Source organism: Nicotiana tabacum, chromosome 12 (assembly GCF_000715075.1).
Source record: "Nicotiana tabacum cultivar K326 chromosome 12, ASM71507v2, whole genome shotgun sequence".
NCBI lineage: Eukaryota > Viridiplantae > Streptophyta > Magnoliopsida > Solanales > Solanaceae > Nicotiana > Nicotiana tabacum.
This window is the reverse complement of record NC_134091.1, coordinates 115343518-115351182: the sequence shown is the minus strand read 5'-3', so window position 1 is coordinate 115351182 and position 7665 is coordinate 115343518. Positions and strand designations below refer to the sequence as shown.

The 7665-nt window shown below is 34.9% G+C and overlaps 1 long non-coding RNA gene across 2 annotated transcripts; it reads right to left on the bottom strand.

The window, feature by feature from the left end:
* Window positions 1-845: 845 nt before the first annotated feature.
* LOC107808550 (uncharacterized) lies at window positions 846-4194 on the bottom strand. 2 transcript variants are annotated; one of them, XR_001653167.2, is made up of 3 exons: window positions 4074-4194; window positions 3076-3277; window positions 846-1657 (listed from the first exon to the last, which is right to left on the bottom strand). It is a non-coding gene; the product is annotated as an uncharacterized LOC107808550 (long non-coding RNA). The 2 variants fall into 2 exon arrangements; XR_001653166.2 differs by having other exon boundaries at window positions 846-3277.
* Between the last annotated feature and the right edge of the window lie 3471 nt (window positions 4195-7665).

The window sequence follows — 7665 nt, the reverse complement described above, 5'->3', positions numbered from 1 at the left end:
AGAATATTATCAAAAGATACCATATTCCAATGCATTATAATTTATATATTCTTTTTTAAAAAAATTTATGCAGTTTTTCTTAATTTTTCTTTCTTTCGTTGGTGTTAACTCCACTTACTTTTGTGCATATGGAGTAATTCTATGTTACCTCATATTTTTCAACTTTCATATTGTGTAACTGTCTATTATAAATTAAAGTTGCTTTTCTTACAAACAATTTTTGGTTCCTTTATGAGAAGCTAACAATTTAGCACTTTTGCATTTCTTACATATTTCTTGGTAAGCTATATGTACTTTGACCTTTCATTTGAGACTTAAGCATCAAATTCTCTTGGAACAGAGATCATAGAATCCGAAAAAAAAAAAAGGAATTCTAACTAATCCCATAAAGCAAGAGTACATCTCATCTGGGCTCTACCAAAAGACAATCTCTTTACCATAAAGTTTGCCATTCTTCAGCCGTTCTTAGCTGCAACAATTAGCAGCTCACATTCAAAACTCACACCAATGCTATTCAATTCAATTCCTAAATAGAATGAATTGAATAGAAACCAGTAACTCTCATATGCAAACATGTAGTCATCAATAATCCAAGGCAGCAAATCACATATGGTTGTCCGCTGAGCAGTATTGAAAATCTAAAATAACTTCTATTAAACACAATTCAACAAACAACCAATAATTAATCCAAAATAGTAATAATGACAGAGTACATCCCAAGAACTCAAGAAGTAGGGGAAGGGTAGAAAAACAAAAACTAAATGGAATTCATAACTTGCAAGGATAGTAGTTCATTTACTTTCACATAGAGGGAGAATTGTTAGTAAAATTGTAGAAAACAGAAATTTAAAAAGATCTAAAACAGGTCAATTAGCAATATGAAATTTGGGGATGCCAATCCTTCCAATTTGTCAGGACTCTTAGATAGTACATGTACATATGAATCTTGAATTACTTTGTTGCCTCCATTCAATACAAAACAGGTAAATAAATATTCTGTTACAACTTGAATAATTATGATTCTACGAGAAGTACCACCATCCTGCAAGACAGAAAAACAACATGTCAATTATAAGTTAAACTATTAGAATTCATCATATAAGTACATAGAAAAGTCAGAAACTAAAATATCCCTCTAGCTTCCCTATAAGAAAATAAACTCAATGAAAAAAAACTTAATAGTAGATCCTCATGGACAACTTCTAATCTTCTATCAAGCAACTCTTCTTCATCAAGCAACGTCGGACATGAAACTCTATCAATACTTGAAGTCGAACCTAAAAAGAAAAGTATAATAGTATAAGAAATTGAAAACTATTATTAACATAGTAAGTCATTAAAAAAGTTACTTATCATTTATCTCGTTCCATAACCAAGTGCGAGCACACATCAAAGCCTCTAAAGTAGTAGGATGAAGTCTACTACGATGCGGGCTAATCAATCTCCTGCTAATGCTAAAGGCCGATTCTGAAGCAACGGTAGAGACAGGAATGGCTAAGAGGTCACGAGCCATCTTTGCAAAGTAGGAAATTTTAATCTGATTGTCTTCCACCAGCTTAAATTGTCAAATGATGGCGTACGAGGTAGCACATTTTCTTCTAAATATGAATCCAACTACGATATTGTGTCCACGTTCGCGCTACTCGATGTGACAAACCTATCAAAACTAGACAGTCAATCACCCTCAACAACACTAGCAACTTCATTAGAACTAGATGCCTGAAATAAATCATGTGAAGCAACCACTCTACTCTTATACTCTTGAATGAGATCAAAACAATGATTTTGAACTTCATGAATTTTATCTAAAGCTTCTTCACCATAAATTTGTATAAGATAGAACTCCACTAACTTCACCTTATATCTCGGATCAAAGATAGCAGCTACACCTATCAAAATATGCATATCATCCCAATATTTTTAAAATTTTAACAATATTGATGATATCATAGAGCTAATCAAAGGATTTAAACGTTTCACCCAAACTTCCAGTTCTAGCTTAATATCACAAACTTTTAAAAAGTATTGAGTTGAAGTTGGATATTGACTCCCTGGGAATTGTTCAGTGATACGGTGAAACAACTTCAACTTTTCACAAACTTCTCGTGCTGCACTCCATTGCCCTTCGGTTGGAAAACAACGATAATTGGTGTCATTTATACTCAACTTCGTAAGCACCTATTTGTAATCTAGGGGTGTTCTCAACATAAGATATTTTGAGTTCTAACGACAACTTTTTAGTACAAGAAATATGTAGCAACCGTGAAGCTTCTTCAAACCTTTCAATTCTGCCTGAAGATGATATCCAGTATAAGACACTATAACGCACATTGCTAATACCATATTCTATCACCTTTAGTCTTTCTTGCACAATCAAATTAAGATGTGTGCGACACAACGCACATGCAAAATTCGACCCATCAACAATAAATCCCTCTTACAAAGTTTCTCATCTAACAAGATTTTCATCATAGCATTGTTTGTACTAGAATTATCAACTGTAATTGTTGATATTCTTCTTTCAAGATTCCACTCTAACAAGCAATTAAGCAACGCACTACACAAAGTATCATTATCATGTGGAGCAGGAACATAAATAAATCTAAGAATATGGCTTTGAAGCCTCCATGAATCATCACTAAAATGTGTCATAATAGCCATGAACCCTTTTTGGTATTGTTTGAAGTCCACATATCAATTGTTATTGCAATTTTACTTATGAGTTTTTCCAACAACTTAAAAGTTTTTGATTTCAAATTGTCAAAAATCTTTAAAATATCATTCTTGATTGTGTTCCTAGACACCATTTTAAATAATGGCTGGAGACTAGCAACAAACTTCCTAAATCCAATATGATCGACATCGACAAAGGGTACTCATACAAAATGATGGCATGAGCAAGTTCCCTACGTGAAATATCCTGATCAAAATAATATTGTTGGCTACCATCGTCACCCCCCAAACCACCCCCATCTTCTTAGTCACTTGGCTTCTTACGACATCTACGAATATGATCCCACAAAGATGATGTCCCATATTTTCTTGTTGATTTGATACGAGTATTACAATACTTACAAACACCAAAGGGAACACCATCAAGCTTCACCACTTTGAAATATTTCTATGCTTTAGAAATAAGTTTTCTTTTACCCGTTTCATCACTAACTTCCATAGTAACTTCATCAGACTGCATAAGCCTTTGACTCTCAGTCTCAATAGAAATTGTACTTGAAGATGGACACACTAGATTTTGTTCGTCCTGAGACTCCATAATTTTCTATAAAAATAAAAATAAAAGCAATAGATCAATTACAAGAATGAAGTAGGTATTGATGTAACAATAAGTTCAAATAGACTATGAAAATCAACACAGCTCGCCAAATATAAGGGAGAAAACTTGTTTAAGCATAAAAACTCTTCCTATATGCAAATCATAGCATATCCCAAGCTCGAATAAAGTGGAGAGTTGTGGTAGGCCTATGGCCATATGAAAACAATCAAATTACTAGTTACAAAGAATCTTCTAGATTGAGATTAAGTCATAGTTGAATGGAAACGCATGAAATTACAACTCTATTGAATTCCAGCACAAAATGGTAAATTCGGTAATTTTTTAATTAGAAAATAGCTAATCATTTATGGAGATAATAAAAAGGAGAAATTCATATGTTCAAGATAAAGAAAGAGACCAAAGTAGAAAACTTCAGTATGCATGACCTAACAGCCAAAAGAGGTAAACTTTCCCACCAAAGTATACTCAATACGAACCCCTTACATTTTAGCATAATTTAACAAAAAATCAACCAAAACCCTAACAAGCTGGTCCAAAATGAGTCCAAAAGGAAAGTCAACAAATAGTCTTCGAATTACTTAAAAACAATAATTAATAAAGTCGTTATGTACAAGAAGTAGCATTTATAATCATATACCTTGTGGTCTTGTTCATTAAACAATGAAAATTTAAAGCTGCTGCACTAGCAAATTAAAGTAGGAAACCTTGTAAAAACATTCAGCTTGATTTTGCAGAAGAAAAAAGAAATTTCAATAAGAAATTCTATGGTATTAGCACTTACTAGAGAATGAGATCGTGACTCGTGAGATTGAGATTGTGAGAGACAGAGAGAGGGGAGAAAGCTTGGAGTAGTGGTTGCGTGACTGTCTTTTCAGAGAAACCTGGTAGCATTTTAACCTTTTAGGTTTTAGTTCAAAAAATTAAAATCTTGACGCGCGACTCGCGACCCGCGACCCGCAACCCGCCTCGCCCCGCGTTAATTATTTTTAAAAAAATTAGAACCCGCCCCGCACCTGCCCCGCCGCATTGTCATCCCTACTTCTAACATTGTGTTGATGTTGAGCTGAGTTGAAAGAGGTTTCATGATTCTGAAAAGCACAAAGTTTGTAATCATAAAAAAGGGGAAATTTATTGACCTAAGTGGTTTTGGTTTTGAAGATTGACAAAGGAACACATACATGAACCAGGTTCATGGATAGTGTACACATGTCACGATCAGATTCAAGCACAAGGCATGCACATGAAGGGATAAGTATAAGTAGTTATATCTGATATTCCCTGAACGAAAAGGTTGCATAATTGATAAGGAACAGGACTCCTTACTTGAAGAGAACTCTATCCTAGATAAGGAAAGAGTTAGAGATTGAAGTTAATTAGAACTCTTTCACCAAGGAAGAGTATAGCATTAGAGCTCTAGTTAATCCTAATCCTACTAGCTCTATATATTTTAGTTGTGTTCTCTTTTACAGGTGACGCACAAACGTTCAATTTAAGCAAGAATTGAGAGCAAAATAGCAAGGCATTTTGCAAGCAATTCCTGTGTGTTTCAAGTGTGCGAACCTGGAGCTACATGAACCAGATAGAAGAACCAATTTCATGTGTCTGTCTTTTATTCTAGTTCAATTGTAGTAGGACTTTTGAGTTGTACCTTTCAGCTTTCTTAGAATCAAATTGTATTAGGTGCTTGAGTTGTATTGTTCAAGTTAGAGTTAACTTAAAGCAGTCGCAACAACCTTTAGCTGGTTACTATAAGGGTTAAAGGTAATCCTTAGGTTTACAAGAGGCTTGTAAACACTGTTGTTTTGGCTCAGAGTTATAGTGAAGTTTTGGAAATATCCTACTGGAAAGTAGGTCGTGGTTTTTTCACCTTCTGAGCCGGGTATTTTTTATATAAAAATACGTGTGTTCTTTACTTTTTGTATTTCTTATTCCGCAACTGCAGTGTAAGGAACTCGTAGAAGAACCAGGCCCTTCTATAATCAGTGCACGCAAACAATTGGACACCATACAAATCACCCCCCCTCTTGTGTGGAATTGAAATATAAAACATCAGTCCAATCTTTATTTTGTTGTCTTATTTCTCTCTTAAGCTTGAAATATAACTTCTTAATGTGCCCCTTCTTGTTACAATGTTCACAAGTAACATTCATGTACCTGGACCTCGACTTGCTTCTACTTTTGCCTCTATCATTCTGACCTCTGAAATTGCTTCTCCCCCTGTCTTCAGTAACCAAAACATCAAAGTGTGAAGCTGAAGAAGACGAAGCTTGAGATCTTCTCCTCTTCTATTTATTTAAGACATCACTCTTAGCATATTCCATAGTTACAACACCACTGGGAGCAGAATTAGTCAAACAAACCCGAAGAGTTTCCCAAGAGTTAGGCAAAGTATTCAACCTATATTTCTTCATCAAATCTTACACCCATTACAGATAGCTGGTCTAGGAAACTTTAAAAATTATTTATATGATCATATATAGGACTGCCTCTTTGTATCGAATATTCATCAATTGTTTTAACAAGAATAATTTATTATTGTAGTCTTCGAAGCATAAAGTGTCTCGAGTTTTTCCCACAAACCTCTAGCATGTGTTTTATTTACAATATGATTTCGAACATTATCTTCAACCCATTGTCTAATATAACCACAAAGTTGTAAGTGCTCAAATTCTCAATCTTCATCAGATAGAGTTTCGGGTTTGTTGGAATCAAACACAAGTAAATGCATTTTCTTGCTAATCCTTATTATTCTATGTCAATGTAACCTTAACGGAGATCTTTCATCTTGACTTTCCAAATATGATAATTACTGCTATTCAAACAAACCATCTTTCTCATATTTTCCTCAATCATTCAAATAGACAATCAACACAACCAAATACAACCACAAGCTCTGAAATCACTTTGTTGGGAAATAACAAGCACAGGTAATGTGCACGACAAGGTAGCAGCAGAATAATACCCAAGTCAAACTTTCCCTATCTATTTGAACCAAGAAAAGATAAAAAATTCAATCACAAACGTATAAGGACAGCAAGTATATCAACCACCACAAATATATCAGGGTAAAATACTCAAACGCACGAGACATCAAGATTTACGTGAAGAATCCTCTTCAATGTGAAAAGTAAAATCCACGGGACCAAAGGCCCTAAAAGTTCCACTAAATAAATCAAAAAGAGTTACAAAAGTTCTCTAAATTGACCACAAATCAGTGCCAAACCAAGAGCAACAATAAAAATAAGATTGCACCAAAACAATTGAAGAAAGGAGAGAAATCACCCCAAAATTGAGCTACTGTTCACGCCTCCAGAAAGGAAGTTACAGGCCTTCAAATCCAATCGTTACCATTGAACTCCAAGAACCAGATGTTAGTAACTCCTAGTTCAAATTTGAGCATGATCCAATGGTTCACGAGTAAGATGTTCTAATTGAAGCGAACTGCCTGAGCAAAACTTTTCTAGAGCAAAAGAACACATTTTTCTCTCTCACAAGGCTTCAAAAATGGTTGTAGCCTTATGTTTTCTCTCTTGTTATGTTTTCTAACCTAAAATAGATCATATTTATATGTCTTGATATTAGTGGTCTATAGGGAAAAGTGGGCTAGGTCCAAACGGTATTTTATTTATCCACATAGGAAGGGAAAAAGCCCAAAAACCCAACAATTCTCCCCCTACCGACTATGTGGAGGATACCACCATCACGACGATCATGCAACACTCTTCAAAATTCCCTCTTGACAGAGCTTTAGTCAACATGTCCAAACCATTATCATCGGTGTGAATCTTCTCAAGTTCAAGAGACTTAGAATCCAATACATCTCTAATCCAATGATATCTCACATCAACATATTTAGACCTACCATGGAATATAAAATTCTTGCCAAGATGAATAGCACTTTGACTGTCGCAATAAAGCACATACCTCTCTTGAGCAAAGCCAAGTTCCCCCAAAAGTCTCTTCATCCAGAGCAACTCTTTACAAGCCTCAACGACAGCAATAAGCTCAGCTTTTGTAGTAGATAGAGCAATACATTTTTGCAATCTAGATTGCCAAGACACAACTCCCCCTGAAAAAGTAACCAAGTAGCCTGAAGTAGACTTGCGAGTATCAACATCACCAGCCATATCTGAATCAGTGTAACCACAAAGAATAGGTTTTCCTGGCCCAAAACACAAACTCACACTAGAAGTGCCACAAAGATATCTCATTATCCACTTCACCACATCCAATGCTCTCTTCCTGGATATAAAAGAAAATGATTAACAATACCAACATCATGAGAAATATCTAGTCTTGTACAAATCATTGCATACATCAAACTACCAACAGCTGAATCATAAGGAACTTTCTTCATGTCTTCATTCTCATAA